Below are 15,915 nucleotides of genomic sequence, written 5' to 3'. Positions count from 1 at the left end.
CCTCCACTCTTGGATTCTGTCATTCCTGACACGTGAGCAAAAAAGCCTTCATTAAGAAGAAAAAAAAAAGAAAGATTTCCAACAATCCAACTTTACACTTCAAGGAACTAGAAAGAACAAACTAAGCCCAAAGTTAGCAGGAGGAAGGAAATAGTAAAGATCAGAGAAGAAATAAATGAAATAAAGACCAAAAAGACAGTAGAAAAGATCAATGAAACTAAGAGTTGTTGCTTTCTTAAAGTTTTGTTTTTTTTTTTTTTTTTAACGTATACTCATTTTTGAGAGAGAGAGATAGAGTGCGAGCAGGGGAGGGGCAGAGAGAGAGGGAGACAGAATCTGAAGCAGGCTCCAGGCTTTGAGCTGTCAGCACAGAGTCCACCTTGGGGCTCAAACCCACGAGCAGTCAGATCATGACCTGAAGCCAAAGTCTTAACCAACTGAGCCATCCAGGTGCCCCAAGAGTTGTTGTTTTCTTTAAAAAGATAAACAAAATAGGCAAACCTTTAGCTAGACTAACCATGAAAAAAAGAAAGGGAACTCAATCAGAAACAAAAGAGGAGACATTACAACTGATACCACAGAAATATAAATGATCCTGAGAGACCACTATCAACAATTACACCTCAAGAAACTGGATAACTAAGAATGAATACATTTCTAGAAACATACAAACTAACAAGATTGAATCACAAAGGAACAGAAAATATGAACAAATCATTAACAAGTAAGGAGGTCAAATCAGCAACCAAAAACCTCCTCCAAAAGAAAAACCCAAGACCAGATGGTTTCCCTGGTGAATCTCACCAAACACTGAAAGAACACCAATATCAAATTCTTCCAAAAACTGAAGAGGAAGGAACACTTCCAAACTCATTTTACAAGACCAGCATTACCGTCATATCCAAACCAGATAAGGACATCACAAGAAAATTACAGGCCAATATCTGATGAACACAGATGTAAAAATCCTCAGCAAAATACTAGCAAATTGAATTTAGTAAAATGTAAAATGATCACAGTAAAATGATCATATATCATGATCGAATGGGATTTATTCCTAGGGTGCAATGAAGGTTAAACATAAATCAATAAATGTGATAAAACACATCCACAGAATGAAGTGTAAAACCCATATGATTATCCCAATAGATGCAGACAAAGCATTTGAAAAGATTCATTATCCTTTCCCAATTAAAAACTCTTAACAAATTAGATGTGGACAGAATGTACTTCAACATAATAAAGGCCATACATTAAAAGGCACAGCTAACACCACATGCCACTATGAAAAGACAAAGCTTCTCCTTTAAGATCAGGAACAAGACAAAAATGCCAATTCTCTCACTTCTATTAACAAAGTTCTGGAAGTCCCAGCCAGGAGCAAGAAAAAGGAAACAAAAGACACCCAAATGAGGAAGAAGTAAAATTATCTCTGTTTGCAGATGACATGATCTTACAACTAGAAAATTCTGAAGACTCCACCAAAACACTATTAGAACTAACAGACAAATTGACTTAAAGTGCAGAATACAAAATAAATACACAAAAATCAGTTATGTTTCTATATATTAAGAATGAAATATCTGGAAAAGAAATTCAATAAACAATTCCATTTACAGTAGCATCATACAGAATAACATGTGGGTATAAATTTCATCAAACAAGTACAAGATCTGTATGCTGAAAACGATATGACATTGATAAGAAATTGAAGACATAAATACATGAAAAAACATCCCATGTCCTTGGATTGGAAGAATTAATATTGTTAAAATGTCCAGATTACCCAAATGCATTGAATCTATGAATCCAATGAGATCCCTATCACAATTCCAATGGCATTTTCCACAGAAATAGAAATAACAATCCTAAAATTTGTGTGGAGCTACAAAAAAATCCTGAATAGCCAATGCATTCTTGAGAAAGAAAAACAAAGTTGGAGGCATCACACTTCTCAATTTCAAGCTATATTACAAAGCTATAGTAATCACAACAGTATGGTACTAATGTAAAAACAGACACAGAGACCAATGGAACAGAATCAAGAGTCCAGAAATAAATCCATGCATGTATGGTCAACTAATAATTGAAAATGGAGCCAAGAATATTCAATGAGGAAAGAATGATCTCTTCAATAAATGTTGGGAAAACTGGATACCCACATGCAAAAGAATGAAATTGGACCTGTATCTTACACCATAGGCAAAAATTAACTCTAAATAGATCAAAGACTTAAATGTATTACCTGAAGCTGTAAAGCTCTGAGAAGACAATGTATGGGAAATTCTCCTTAACATTAATCTTGGCAACGATTTTTTTTAGTATAACACCAAATGTCTAGGCAACAAAGCAAAAACAAACATGTGGGACTATATTAAACCCAAAAGTTTCTGTGTAATAAAAGAAACAATCAACAAAAAGAAGAGTCTGCAGAATGGGTGAAAATATTTGCAAATTTTATATATGATAAGGATTAATGTCCAAAATACGAGGAACTCATAAAACTCGATAACAAAAAAACAAAACCAAAACAAACCACCAAACAGCAACAACAATGAAAAAGAATCAAAAACCACATTAAAATTGGCAATGGCTCTAAGTACACATTTTTCCAAAGGAAATGTACCAATGGTCAAAAAGTATGTGAAAAGATGGTCAACATCACTACTCTCTAGGGAAATGCTAACCAACCATGAGATAATATCTCACACCTGTGAAGATGACTATTCTCAGAAAGACAAAAGACAACACATGTTGGTGAAGATGTAGAGAAAAGGGAACCACAGTGCACAGCTGGTGAGAATGTAAACTGGTGCAGCCACAGTGGAGAACACTATGGAGGCTCCTCAAAAAATTAAAGATAGAACTACTTTATGATCAGCAATCCCACTTGTGGGTATACATCCAAAGAAAATGAAATCAGTTTCTCTGTTTGCACCCACACGTTCACTGCAGCCTTATTCACGATTGCCAAGATATGGAAACATCTAAGTACCTATCAACAGGCGAATGGATGATGAAAATGTGGTAAATACACAATGGATTAGTATTCAGCCATTAAAAAGAAGGAAGTCCTGCCATTTGCAGTTTGCAACAATATGGATGAATCTGGAAGATATTATACTAAGTAAAATAAACCAGAAACAGAAAGGCAAATACTGTATGATCTCACTTATCTATGGAATCTAGAGGGTTGAACTCATAAAACCAGAGAGTATAGAATGGGGGGTTGCCTGGGCTTGAGGTTAGAGAAAATGGGGAGACGTTTGTCAAAGGGAACAAACTTTCAGTTACAAGATGAGTAAGTGCTGGGGAATCTAATGCATAGCATGGTGACTATAGTCTATCACATAGATCCTTTGTTTCTCCGTTTTACAAAGGAGAAAAATGAGGTTTATGTAGGTTAAATAAATTTAACCAAAGCTGTGACAGAAACCAGCAGTTGCAGCCGTGTCTCATGCCCAGCCCCACAGGTCGAGCCACGTGGCTGCAATGACAAATATTTTTATTGAAAAGGAGTACTTGGGGGGAAGTGGTGTCAAAGCCAACATTTCTTAATCTTCGCTGCCTCCTGTACTACTCTGTGCCTCATTCTTTCCCCTTTGTGATGACAGCTTTCTTGATTTTTAAAAAAATTTTGTAGGGGCGTCTGGGTGGCTCAGTCAGTTAAGCGTCCGACTTTGGCTCAGGTCATGATCTCACGGTTCGCGGGTTTGAGCTCCGTGTCGGGCTCTGTGCTGACAGCTCAGAGCCTTGAGCCTGTTTCAGATTCTGTATCTCTCTCTCTCTCTGACCCTCCCCTGCTCATGATCTCGCTCAGAAATAATATATATATATATTNCCCTTTGTGATGACAGCTTTCTTGATTTTTAAAAAAATTTTGTAGGGGCGTCTGGGTGGCTCAGTCAGTTAAGCGTCCGACTTTGGCTCAGGTCATGATCTCACGGTTCGCGGGTTTGAGCTCCGTGTCGGGCTCTGTGCTGACAGCTCAGAGCCTTGAGCCTGTTTCAGATTCTGTATCTCTCTCTCTCTCTGATCCTCCCCTGCTCATCATCTTGCTCAGAAATAATATATATATATATTTGTATCAGTTAATGACTGCTGTAGACCTCTGAGCCCCTGAAAGACCCTCTGGTTTTCCTTCAGGTCTCAGGATTGTGCTAGCTCTCAGATACTCAGAGCTGGGGGAAAAAAGGCTGGAATTTAGAACTTCACTTCAGGGACAGGAAGACAGGGTTACAGAGATTGGTAAGCATTTTACCAATGAACCAGAGCTGATCATTTTCAAAGGTGAATCTCTAGCTTTCCTTTGCATCTTTGATACTGGCCAGCTGGACTTGGTGAACTCAAGTGTCTGTCACTGTAACTCTAAGAATGTGAGATGATGCAGAAAAGAGGGGCAGGAGAGAAAAAAAGACAACACTCACCCTGAAGGGAAATAGGCTGCCTGGCTCCTTCCTGTCAAATGCATCTCCCAAAGCAGAAAGAAAAGTGCTGGGTCTGCCCTGCCCCCAACCCTAATAGGCTCCGGGGGAGTTAACGTCATTCCTCCCACTTGCTGGGCTCCTGCATTATCACTTCTCTGCAGTGCACCGGCTTGTAAGTAGTTAACATCCCTGGTCTGTCCCAGGTAGTGGGCTACAAGGCTTGTTCCCTGCAGGTTCTTTTAACTTGAGAAGGAAAGGCTCCCCTATCTCTTCGATTTAGAAGGACAAACAATTTTGGAAAATTATGGTTTTGGAGAGCTTTCCAGACTCATAGAGGGCTGACACTGTAGACAGGCCATTAACGTGTTGCTTTCCATTTGCAAGCATCTAGAGCAACTTATGGGATGATTTCGTTCACCTGTCCACCCCCACCCCCCACATGGGGGTGTAATTTTACCAAGCAAAAGGAGGATCTTGATATCACCAGGACCCAATCTGGGTCCCAAAACAACAGGGCCCATCAAAGACCCAGAGCCAGAGCATGTAGGAAAATGACGTAAATATACATGTTGGTGGAAGCTTTTCTGTTGAATCTTTCAGGTTTTCTGACATGCAATTGAGTCATCTGCACATACAGATTTACCTGTTGCTTTCCAATTCTTACACCTTTCTCTAAGTTCTTCCTAATTTCCAATTTAAAATTGCTAGTGTAAATTTAAAATGCTTAGCTAAAATCCCTGACTTAATCTGCTAATACCTCTGAGAACGAATAAACTATCCTGTCTTATTCCTGACTTCACCAGAAAAGCCTTCACACGTAGGGTGGGTTCATGTCACAGGTGGTGTTTTGGGTGCTGGGGGAGGAAATGGTCTCTAGATGTGGCTGCCTCAGTGGTTTTATTTTAAGGCCTCATGGGCCTCTTTCTTCCTCTTATTTTTCACTGTTCTACACGACCTCTCAGATGGTGGGAGAGGTACATCGATGGCCTTTGGCTGGAGTGTAAGACTCCATTCACACCAGGAGGACATGGTTTTTAACTAGAAACACACCTGTGCCTCCCTTTCCCAGCTAGTGATGATTTACACCTGGAAGGGAAGGGGGTCAGAGATGATGTGTGGCAGCTGGGTCTTCGGTGGCTTCTTGACCCCATAAACTAGGAGCTTGGAGACAGAACCGATAGCCTGTGGAGGGGCCTGAGGGCCAATCACAAGCTGGGGAGGAGATGCAGTTGGCTACTTGTTTGAGCTTCCCCGAATTGGGGCGCTGGGAGGTTGCATGAGATTAGACATCTGATGGGTAAGTGATATCCCCTTTCTTTGTTGCTCCAAACCATTCTTTCTCTAACGTCCCTTTCTCTTTTGACTCCTTTGTTGTTGTTGTTGTTTTTAAGATCTGCTTCATTGAGGTACGATTGATTTTAAAAACCTGCAAATATTAAATATATACAATTTTATGAGTGTGGACACAGGCACACACTCTCAAAATAATGACCACCGGGGCAGTAGATGTATCCATCATCTCCAAAGGTTTGTGTCCTATGTGTGTGTGTGCCTGCAAGTGGGAATATTTAATGTGAGATGTTCTCTCTTGGCAAAACTCTAAGTGCACAGTGCACTTAGACTGTGTGCACTTCGCTGTACAGCAGGTCTCTAGAACTAATTCTTGTGTCACTGACACGTGGCTGTGGGATATACATGCAACAGAATTTTACTCAGTCTTGAAACAAATTTAAAAAAAGGACGAAGTCCTGCCTTTTGTGACAATGTGGATGAGCTTGGGGGATGTTCTGCTACGTGAAGGTAGAATTCTCAGAAGGGCAAACACTGCATGATACCACTTGTCAGCAGGACCCAGGAGAGTCAAGTTTACAGAAGCAGAGGCTAGGTCCGTGTTTTACTGGGAGATGGGCAGGGTTTGTTGCTGGCACTTTCTTAATCAGCAGCAGAAGTCAGCTGCATCTCTGACCTCTGACTTGAAGCTTCTCACTTCTCCACCGGAAGATTGCACAGTTGTGGTTTTTTGTTTTTGTTTTTTAGCTTTTTGGTGTCTATTTATTTTTAATAGTTTATTGTCAAGTTGGTTTCCATATAACACCCTGTGCTCATCCCCACAAGTGCCCTCCTCCATGCCCGTCTCCCCCCTTTCCCTCCCCCCCCACCCCCATCAGTCCTCAGTTTGTTCTCAGCATTCAAGAGTCATGAGAGACTCTTGAATCCACAGTTGTTTGAGAACTCTGCCCTGGGTCTTCTTCCCTCCTTGATTCAGTCTGGTGGGCCCTTCAAGCCTCACACAATTCCCTTTCCTGGCTTGCTTGCTCACTGTGTGATCTCATGGCGCCTTGTAGGATCCCGTCTCCGACTCTGCATGCTGTAATTCTAATTACCGTCAGTTCTCATTATTCACGGATTCTGCATTTGTGAATTCACCTACTCACTAAAGTGTACTTGTAAACCCCCGACCTCCCATCCCTAAGTCATTACTTGCCTTGCTTTTTGGGCATTCGTGGACTGCACAGAACGGTGCAAGAGTTGAGAAACCTTCCCAGCTGGGGTTGGACCAGGCGGCTGTCTGCCTTCTTGCTTTAGCCCTTATTCTCTACACAGATGTCCTTTTTGGTGTGTTTGGTGCATACTTCTTGCATTTTTGTGCTTTTCTTGGGGCGGGTAACATGATTAATATGACTTCCATGTATATTGCTGAAGTGCTGTTTAGTATTTTTTTAAATCTTTAATGTTTATTTTTGAGACCGAGAGAAATAATGAGTAGGGGATGGTCAGAGAGAGAGGGAGATGCAGAATCGCAAGCAGGCTCCAGGCTCTGAGCTGTCAACACTGAGCCTGACGTGGGGCTTGAACCCACAAACCATGGGATCACGACCTGAGCCGAAGTCAGCCGCTTAACCCACTAAGCCGCCCAAGGGCCCCTAAAGTACTGTTTAGTGGTCTTAAGCTCAAGAAGGCTGTGATGTGCCTGCAGAGAAATGCCTGCATTCGATGAGCTCCCTTCAGGCCTAATAGTACTGCTGGCTGTGAGGTCAGTATAAATGAACCAACCGTATGTATTGAATAAGGTGCCCTAAACCAAGCACACAAACAAGGTTATGTATTGATGGGTTGGCAACACGGCTGTGCCCAGGGGCTTACAGATGTTAACCCTGTATCTCCTGTAGGAGCAGTGGTTTAGCATTTGCTCATTCAGTGTTCTCAGGACTTGATAGCACAGAACAACTGCACTTAACAACAGCCAATGATACACGTTTAATGAGAGAGTTGGCACAGAACTGGACAAGACCAAGACCTTGCAAACATGCATCTTCACGGCTAGCTTGTTAGCTCGTGCAATCTGCCCGTCCAAGACTGTGTCCCCAGTTTTAGGCCAGCGCCTCGCCTGGCTTCTGGTAGGGGTTTGACGATTATTGCTATTCGAAGCTCAGACTTCTACTGATCTTTCTTCTCCTAGGGCTTTTCCCCCACGAGCTTCCCAATTCTTCCCAGTGTTTCCTTCTCTGTTTTTCCCCCAACCACTTTCAGTGCTAGTCCTGTGAGTTTGGGCTGCTGAGATGGGCTTTAACAGCTCTCTGTTCTGAAGGATCTCTATGGCAGAGGCAACTCTGCAGCCCAGTAGCCCCAAGCCTCTCTCTGTTGCCTTTAGTGCTCCCTGGGATTGGACATGACCAGTATCCTGGCTGGACCAAGCTGTGAGGGGAGTAATGGTAGCTCTGTCTCTCTTTTTCTTTTGTCATAAATATTTCCTATAAACTTCAAGATACTTTTAAATTTTTAATGTTTATTTTTGAGAGAGAGGGAGCTTGAGTGGGGGAGGGGCAGAGAGAGGGAGACAGAGCATTGGAAGCAGGCTCCAGGCTCCGAGCTGTCAGCACAGAGCCCGATGCAGGGCTCGAACTACCAAACCATGACATCATGACCTGAGCCGAAGTCAGATAGTTAACTAAGTCACCCACGTGCCCCAACTTCAAGATATTTGGGGGTTTATTATTAATACTGGCAAAATTGAACTGGAGATATATTTTAAAGACTTATTAAGTGCTCTCTACACCCAATGTGGGGCTCAAACTCACAACCCCAAGTCAAGAGGTGCATGCTCCTCTCCCTGAGCCAGCCAGGTGCCCCAACTAGAGAGATCTCTAAGCAGATAATCTTTTTTTTAAATTTGATACTTTATCATTTTCATTGTTGCTTGAATTTGTAATCAGTCTTCTGTATATGGGCATTTCTTTGACATGCAAACAATACGTATTCAATGCGTAGGACTCTCTGAACTTGGGGAGAGGTATACACCTGTGAAATGATCACCACCATCAAGGCCATAAACCTATCCATCCCCCCAAAGTTTCCTCCCACCCTCCCTGTTTTCTGAGTGGGTAACACTGAAGGTGGGATTTACCCTCTTAGTATAATTTAAGCATAAAACACAGTGTTAGCTGTAGGGACTAGGCTGTACACTAGCTCTCCTGAGTTTATTCATCCAGTGTGACTTCAACTTTGTATCCTTCTACCACTGTCCACCCACCCCAGCCCCTGGAAACAGCCTTTCTTTTCTATTTTTTAAATAAAGAAACACAGAGAAGTAGAGTGTTAAGGGCCCAGAGAAGAAATCAGGAACTAAGGACTTTATTATTCTTAAAAATTGTAACATTTTATTTGTTTTTGAGAGAGAGCATGTGAGCAGGGGAGGGGCAGAGAGTGAGGGAGACACAGAATCTGAAGTAGGCTCCAGGCTCTGAGCTGTCAGCACAGAGCCTGACATAGGGCTTGAACCCACGAACCGTGAGATCATGACCTGAGCTGAAGTCAGACGCTCAGCCGACTGAGCCACCCAGGTGCCCCCTCTGTCTTTTTTCTTGCTTTGAATTCTCTCCAGGGTTGTAAACAGGAAGCTGAAAGCTATTGGTGTTTTCCTTATCAGAAATATGGATTACCTATGATCATAAACATTTTACTGGTTTTCTTCTAGAAATTGCTGCCTGCTTCTGAAATGACACGATGGATGTGTAGATATCCTGTCCTCTCCCCTTCCTCCTAATCACAGAAAAACCCTCCTGGATCCCAGGAACACTGCACATCTCAGGGGCTGCCCTCTGATTGAGGGGACAGAAGGCAAACTGATCAGAGCCAAGGGTCCTTGAGGTTTGCTGCTCAGGGTGTTTCTAGGGCCCCTCACAGGGTAGAGGCAGACTCAGAAATCTGTAGCTGTTCTCTTTTTTGCATCTGGAGAATGATGCAAAATTAGTATAATTTAAGCATTTAAACCTTCAACCTGAAGATGAAGGTTTTGGATCGGTCAGGTTGCTTCTCCGTTTCTGGTGTCCTGTGAGTTTCCTTCTCCTCTGTTCAGGGAGCAGATATTTGAACCACAGTCAAGAGCAGTCCCTTGACTTAGGGATGGTGGTATCTTTAGTTCACATGGGGAACATCTGCAAAAATAATGTTGGTGGGCCCCACTGCAGACAGATTATATCTGCATTCTTGAGGAGGTGGGGGGCAGAGCTGACATAAACTGTCTTTTTTGTTTCTTTATTTTAGAGAGAGAGAGAAGGAATATGAGAGAATATGCCCAATTAGGGGAGGAACAGAGAGAGAGACACACAGATTCTGAAGCAGGTTCCAGACTCTGAGCCATCAGCACAGAGCTGGATGCAGGGCTTGAACTCCTGAACCATGAGATCATGACCTGAGCTGAAGTTGGATGCTCAACCAACTGACCCACCCAGGTGCCCCCAATTAACCACTTCAATGTGTACGTTTCATTCATTCTTTTTTTTTTAATGTTTTATTTATTTCTAGGAGAGAGAGAGAGAGACAGCGTGAGCAGGGGAGGGTCAGAGAGAGAGGGAGTCACAGACTGAAACAGGCTCCAGACTCCGAGCTGGCAGTCAGCACAGAGCCCGACGCGGGGCCTGAACCCACGAACCACGAGATCATGACCTAAGCGAAAGTCGGACGCTTAACCGACTAAGCCACCCAGGCGCCCCCAATGTGTACGTTTCAGTGTATTTAGTACATTCACAGGGTTTTGCAACTGTCCCTTTTGGTCCCCTCAGTATTTATCATCACCCCAAATGAAATGTGAACCTGTTAAGCAGCCATTCCCACATTCTCCTATCCTGCAGCCCCCCCGCAGCTGCCCATCTGCTTTCTGTCTCCATAGATTGACCTATTCTGAATATTTCATATAAACAGAAGCCTGTAATATGTAGCCTCGCAATGTCTTCCTCTGAGCAGGATGTTTGCTGAAGTTCATCTACATTGTAGCATGTATCTGAACTTGATACCTTCTTTTTTATGACTGAATAATAATCCATTGTGTGAATATGCCACATGTCATTCATGTGTTGATGGACCCATGATTTGATCCCCCCACCGTACTGTGAAAAGCGCTGCTAAGAACATATGTGTACAAGTGTTTGTGCATCTGTCTTCATTTCTTTGGGGGTGCATACCCAGCACTGATAGCCTCCTACTATCCTGGATTCTGTGGTTTAAGTGATTTGGTTGAATCTTTTCCACCTTTGCATTAACCATTTATTCGATACATATTTGGGTGCCTGCAATGTGTTGAGCACTTTTGGAATAAAATGGTGATCAGGACGAAATCTTGGGGTTCCCTCGCGAGGCCTGAGAGCTTGCACCATGACTCTGTTTTGCCTCCAGTAACTGGCATGAAGTAGGACCTCAAATATCACATCTTATGAACTCGTTGTCTTTGTAGATAGGAAATTGTGTGAGTCTGGGCAATCTTTACATGGTCCAACCTGGTGGTAACTGAAGTAGTTCTGCAAGGCAGAGGCCCCATGCACAAGGCTGTTGCTGACTTACTGTGTGTTTTTTTAACAGTTGCCATGCGTAGCGATCTTGCAGTGGGTTTCTTTGGTTCCTTGTTGAATTGTAACCTGCACAAAGCATAGACCATCTTAAGCGCATGGTGTTGGAGGAAGGCAAAATCTCCTGCCAACCCAGAACACCTCTGCACAAAAGAGAAAAACATTTTATTGCAGTCGGGCTTAATGCTTAGTCGAAGTGCATCACCAGTGAATCACGAAAGAGGATAGAAAGGCAGATGGAAAATCGGCCCTGTTTATAAAGCCCAGTGGATACAGCTGGTTACTTCTATGTTCTCAAGATAAATAACTTGTCTTTAGTATGAGCACTTGTATCAGGAGTTGGCAGCAACATTTGATACATGCGTTTCATCCGAAATTTACCTGGTAATCGAGGTGACCATTTGTAAGAGCTAATTGTCTTTCACCAAAAAAGTAATGAAACTTGTATCTTCTCTAGGACAAGCAGGTAATCACAACTTGGAACCAAGACCTCAATTAAAGTGTCCTGGAGACCGAGGGATAGGGCCACCATCTTCCTTGGTGTTTATAGCTCAGAGCAACACCAGCAAGAGGCAACTTAGACTTTTAAGATGTTTCCATGCATCTCAAAGAGCCAGAGAAAAAATTTGCAAAGACAAGTTTGCTAAAGAAATGCCCTTAAGGAAGGGGCAACCTCTTGTCCACTTTCTGTTTCTATGATTTTTTAAATTTTATTTTAAGATGACCTATGTAAGTGATACCATGCAGTATTTTTCTTTCTGGCTTATCTCACTAAGCAAAAGGTCTTCCTGGGTCATCCTTGTGGGAGGGCCTTGAGAGATAGGGGAAGGACGAAGAGGCGGTAAAAGGGCAAAGCTTCGAGCTATAAGATAAGGTCTGAGGATCTAATGTAAAACATGGTGACTATAGTGGATAATACTATATTGTGTGATTGCAATTTGCTGAGAGTACAACTTGAATGATTTCATATGTATATACAAGTGAGGTGATGGATGTGTTGACTCGATGGGGAGAATCCTTCACAACACATACATTTATCAAATCAAATCACCACAGTGAATACTTGAAATATCTTACAGCTTTGTCAGTTATACCCCAATAAGGCTTAAATTAGAAAATGAGGAGGGGCTCCTGGATGGATTAGTGGTTAAGCATCTGACTCTTGGTTTCTGCTCAGGTCATGATCTCATGGTTCATGAGTCTGAGCCCCACATCAGGCTCTGCATGGATGGTGAGGAGCCTGCTTGGCATTCTCTCTCTCTCTTCTCTCTCAAAATATCTAAAATTTTAAAAAAACTTATTTTTGAGACAGAGACAGCACGAGGGGTAGGGGTCTCTCAAAACTTAAAAAATTTTTTTTCAATGTTTAGTTTTGAGAGACATGAGACAGAGCATGAGCAGGGGAGGGGAGAGGGGGAGACACAGAATCTGAAGCAGCTCCAGGTTCCTCACTGTCAGCACAGAGCCTGACATGGGGCTTGAGCCCACAGACCATGAGATCATGACCTGAGTCAAAGTCAGCACTCAATCGACTGAGCCACCCAGGCGCCCCAAGAAATAAAGCTTTTTAAAAAATGAGGAGGGAAGTCTCTTCCTCTTTTTTTTTACATAAGTGAATATTAAGAATTTTAACTTCTGATTCATATTTGCCCTTATAGCAGCTTAACACGTCTTACATATACTGTAATGCCTTCTCTCACTGTTCAAGACCCTGAATGTGTCCAGTACCCTAGAATACCCACAAGTGCTCCTTCCCAGGCTTCCCCAGAGCTAATCATTACTCTAAATTCTCTCATGGTAGCTTGATTTCTGAGCTTCATATTAAAGCTATTATGTTTTAATATGTATGTAAAGCATAATCAGCTATTATGCTTTAATAGTATGGGCGCCTGGTGGCTCAGCCAAGCATCCAACATTGGCTCAGGTTATGATCTCCTAGTCCGTTAGTTCAAGCCCCACATAGGGCTCTGTGATGACAGCTAGGAGCCTGAAGCCTGCCTCAGATTCTGTGTCTCCCTCTCTCTCTGCCCCTTCCCCCCTCAAAAATAAACATTAAAAAAAGACTATTATGCACTGCATACCTCTTGTTATCTGTTCTCTTCTCCACGTAATAACTGAGAGGTGCATGTGGTTTTATGTGCTGCTGTACAGAATGCCATTGTATACATGTAACACATTCCTACATTGGTGGACATTTGGTTTCTTCCAAGTGTTTGATTATCATCAACTAGAAATGCTGTAAACATTCTTATTTGTGTCTTTAGGACACGCTTCTGGGAGAGGAACTAAAGAACCTGTGTGCATGTAGCTCTAGGACATGCTGCCAGGCAGTTGTACACAGTGGTCATATCTTTTTACATGGGTATTCCAGCTCCACGTCGGTGACCACACGGGATATCGGCCTTCACCATTCTAGCTCCTCCGTTGGGGTATACCCAACTCATTGTGTATCATTGTGGATTGAGTGGAAATTATCTGATAAGTCCTGCTCATGGGTCTTTTGGATAACCTCATCTCTGAGATGTCTCCTGAAGTGTTCTGACCTTTAGTAAAATTAGGATGTTCTCACTGCGGTTATTGGGGATCGTGTTCTGTACATACATGTCAGTTAGGTCAAGTTGGTTAGTGATGTTAAAATATTCTACATCTTGGGGCGCCTGGGTGGCTTAGTCGGTTAAGCGTCTGACTTTCGCTTAGGTCATGATCTCGCGGTTCATGGGTTCGAACCCCGCGTCGGGCTCTGTGCTGACAGCCAGCTCAGAGCCTGGAGCCTGTTTCGGAGTCTATGACTCCCTCTCTCTCTGACCCTCCCCCCCTCCCCCCCCTCACGCTGTCTCTCTCTGTCTCCTAGAAATAAATAAAACGTTAAAAAAATTAAAAAATATATTCTATATCTTACACTTTTTTCCCCCTGTCCCCTTAGTGATGGAGATCTGTGTTAAAATCTCCAATTTTTAAAATTTCCTTTTTTGCTTTATGGATTTTGAAGCTGTATTATCAGGTACATAAAAATTTAGAGGTATTCAGTTTTCCTGCTGGACTTGTCCTATTATAAAATGGCCTCTGTGTTCAGTGAGAATTTTGTCTTTAAGTGTGCGTAAGTAATGTTACAGTTAAACTTTTTCCCTTCTGGTTAGGGTATGCACCCTGCACTGTTTCACATTAGTTTACTTAAAATGTTTTGTGCTCTGATACTTGTCATATGCCTCTTATTTTTACCCAGTTTGACACAGTTTTCTTCAGTCAGTATTTATCTCCTGTATGTTTCTATAACACATTGTGGTTTTGGTCTATCTTCTTGCTAGAACTTTTGTTTGTAATTTTTAAATGTTTATTCATTTTTTGTTCTTAATTTTTAATGTTTATTCATTTTTTGTTCTTAATTTTTAATGTTTATTCATTTTTTGAGAGAGCATGAATGGGGGGGTGGTGCAGAGAGTGGGAGACACAGAATCCAAAGCAGGCTCCAGTCTCTGAGCTTTCAGCCCAGAGCCCAATGCAGGGCTTGAACCCATGAGCCATGAAGTCATGACCTGAGCTGAAGTCAGACACTCAACTGATTGAGACACCCAGATGCCCCAGTTTGTGTGGGTGCGTGTTTGTGTGTGTTTTAAGTAGGCTTCATGCCCTACATTGGACTCTGCTTTCAGCGCAGAGCCTGCTTCAGATCCTCTGTCTCCCTCTCTCTCTGCTCCTCCCACATGCACACGTGTGCTCTTTCTCTCACTCAAAAATGTTTAAAAAATAGCAGTTAACATACAGTGTAGTATTAGTTTCAAGTGTAATATAATAATTCAACACTTCCATACATCACCTGGTGCTCATCACAACAGGTGCACACCTTTATCCCCATCACCTATTTCCCCCATCCTTCATTCCCTCCCTTCAGGTGACCATCAGTGTGCTCTCTATAGTTAAGAGTCTGTATTTTACCTTCATTTCTAAAGGACATTTTCACTAAACATAATCTAGGTGGGAAGTGTGTTTCTTTCCTTTATGACAATTTATTTTATTTTTAGTTTTTTTATGTTTGTTTATTTTTGAGAGACAAAGACTGAGCATGAGTAGGGAAGGGGGAGAGGGAGAGAGAATTGGAACCAGGCTCCAGGCTCCAAGCTGTCAGCACAGAGCCCAGTGCAGGGCTTGAATTTGCAAACCATGAGATCAAGACCTGAGCCAAAGTCAGATGCTTAACCGGCTGACCCACCCAGGTGCCCCTCTTTACAGCAATTTAAAGATATCCTTTCATTGACAAGTTTATAAAATAGAGCTAACTGATGTACCTGTGTGTCACTGGTGGTTTAGAGAATGAAATGAGAGTGACCTACTGTAGTGTGGAGTAAGTGTTTGGTATCGCTTATTCCTTCTCATGTGCCAGGTACTGCTTTAGGCACTGGTCATGCAGCCAAGGACAGACCATGTCTCTGTCCAGAGGGAGTTCACGGTCTTGCAGATGAGAGACAAGTATAGAAACACAGATAGCAGAAGTACTTCTGGGAGAAGATAGAGCAAGCATGTTGATTAGTTTTGGAGGAGGTGAAAGTCCTGGCTTATGGTTTCAACTCCATTTCTTCTCTATAGGTTCTGTTTGTGTTGTGGATGCAACAGTTGTTGGGCAAAGCTAGAAATCCTGCATGTTAAGCAAG

Source organism: Crocuta crocuta, unplaced genomic scaffold (genome assembly GCF_008692635.1).
Source record: "Crocuta crocuta isolate KB4526 unplaced genomic scaffold, BGI_CrCroc_1.0 scaffold142, whole genome shotgun sequence".
NCBI lineage: Eukaryota > Metazoa > Chordata > Mammalia > Carnivora > Hyaenidae > Crocuta > Crocuta crocuta.
This window is presented reverse-complemented; position numbering follows the sequence as displayed.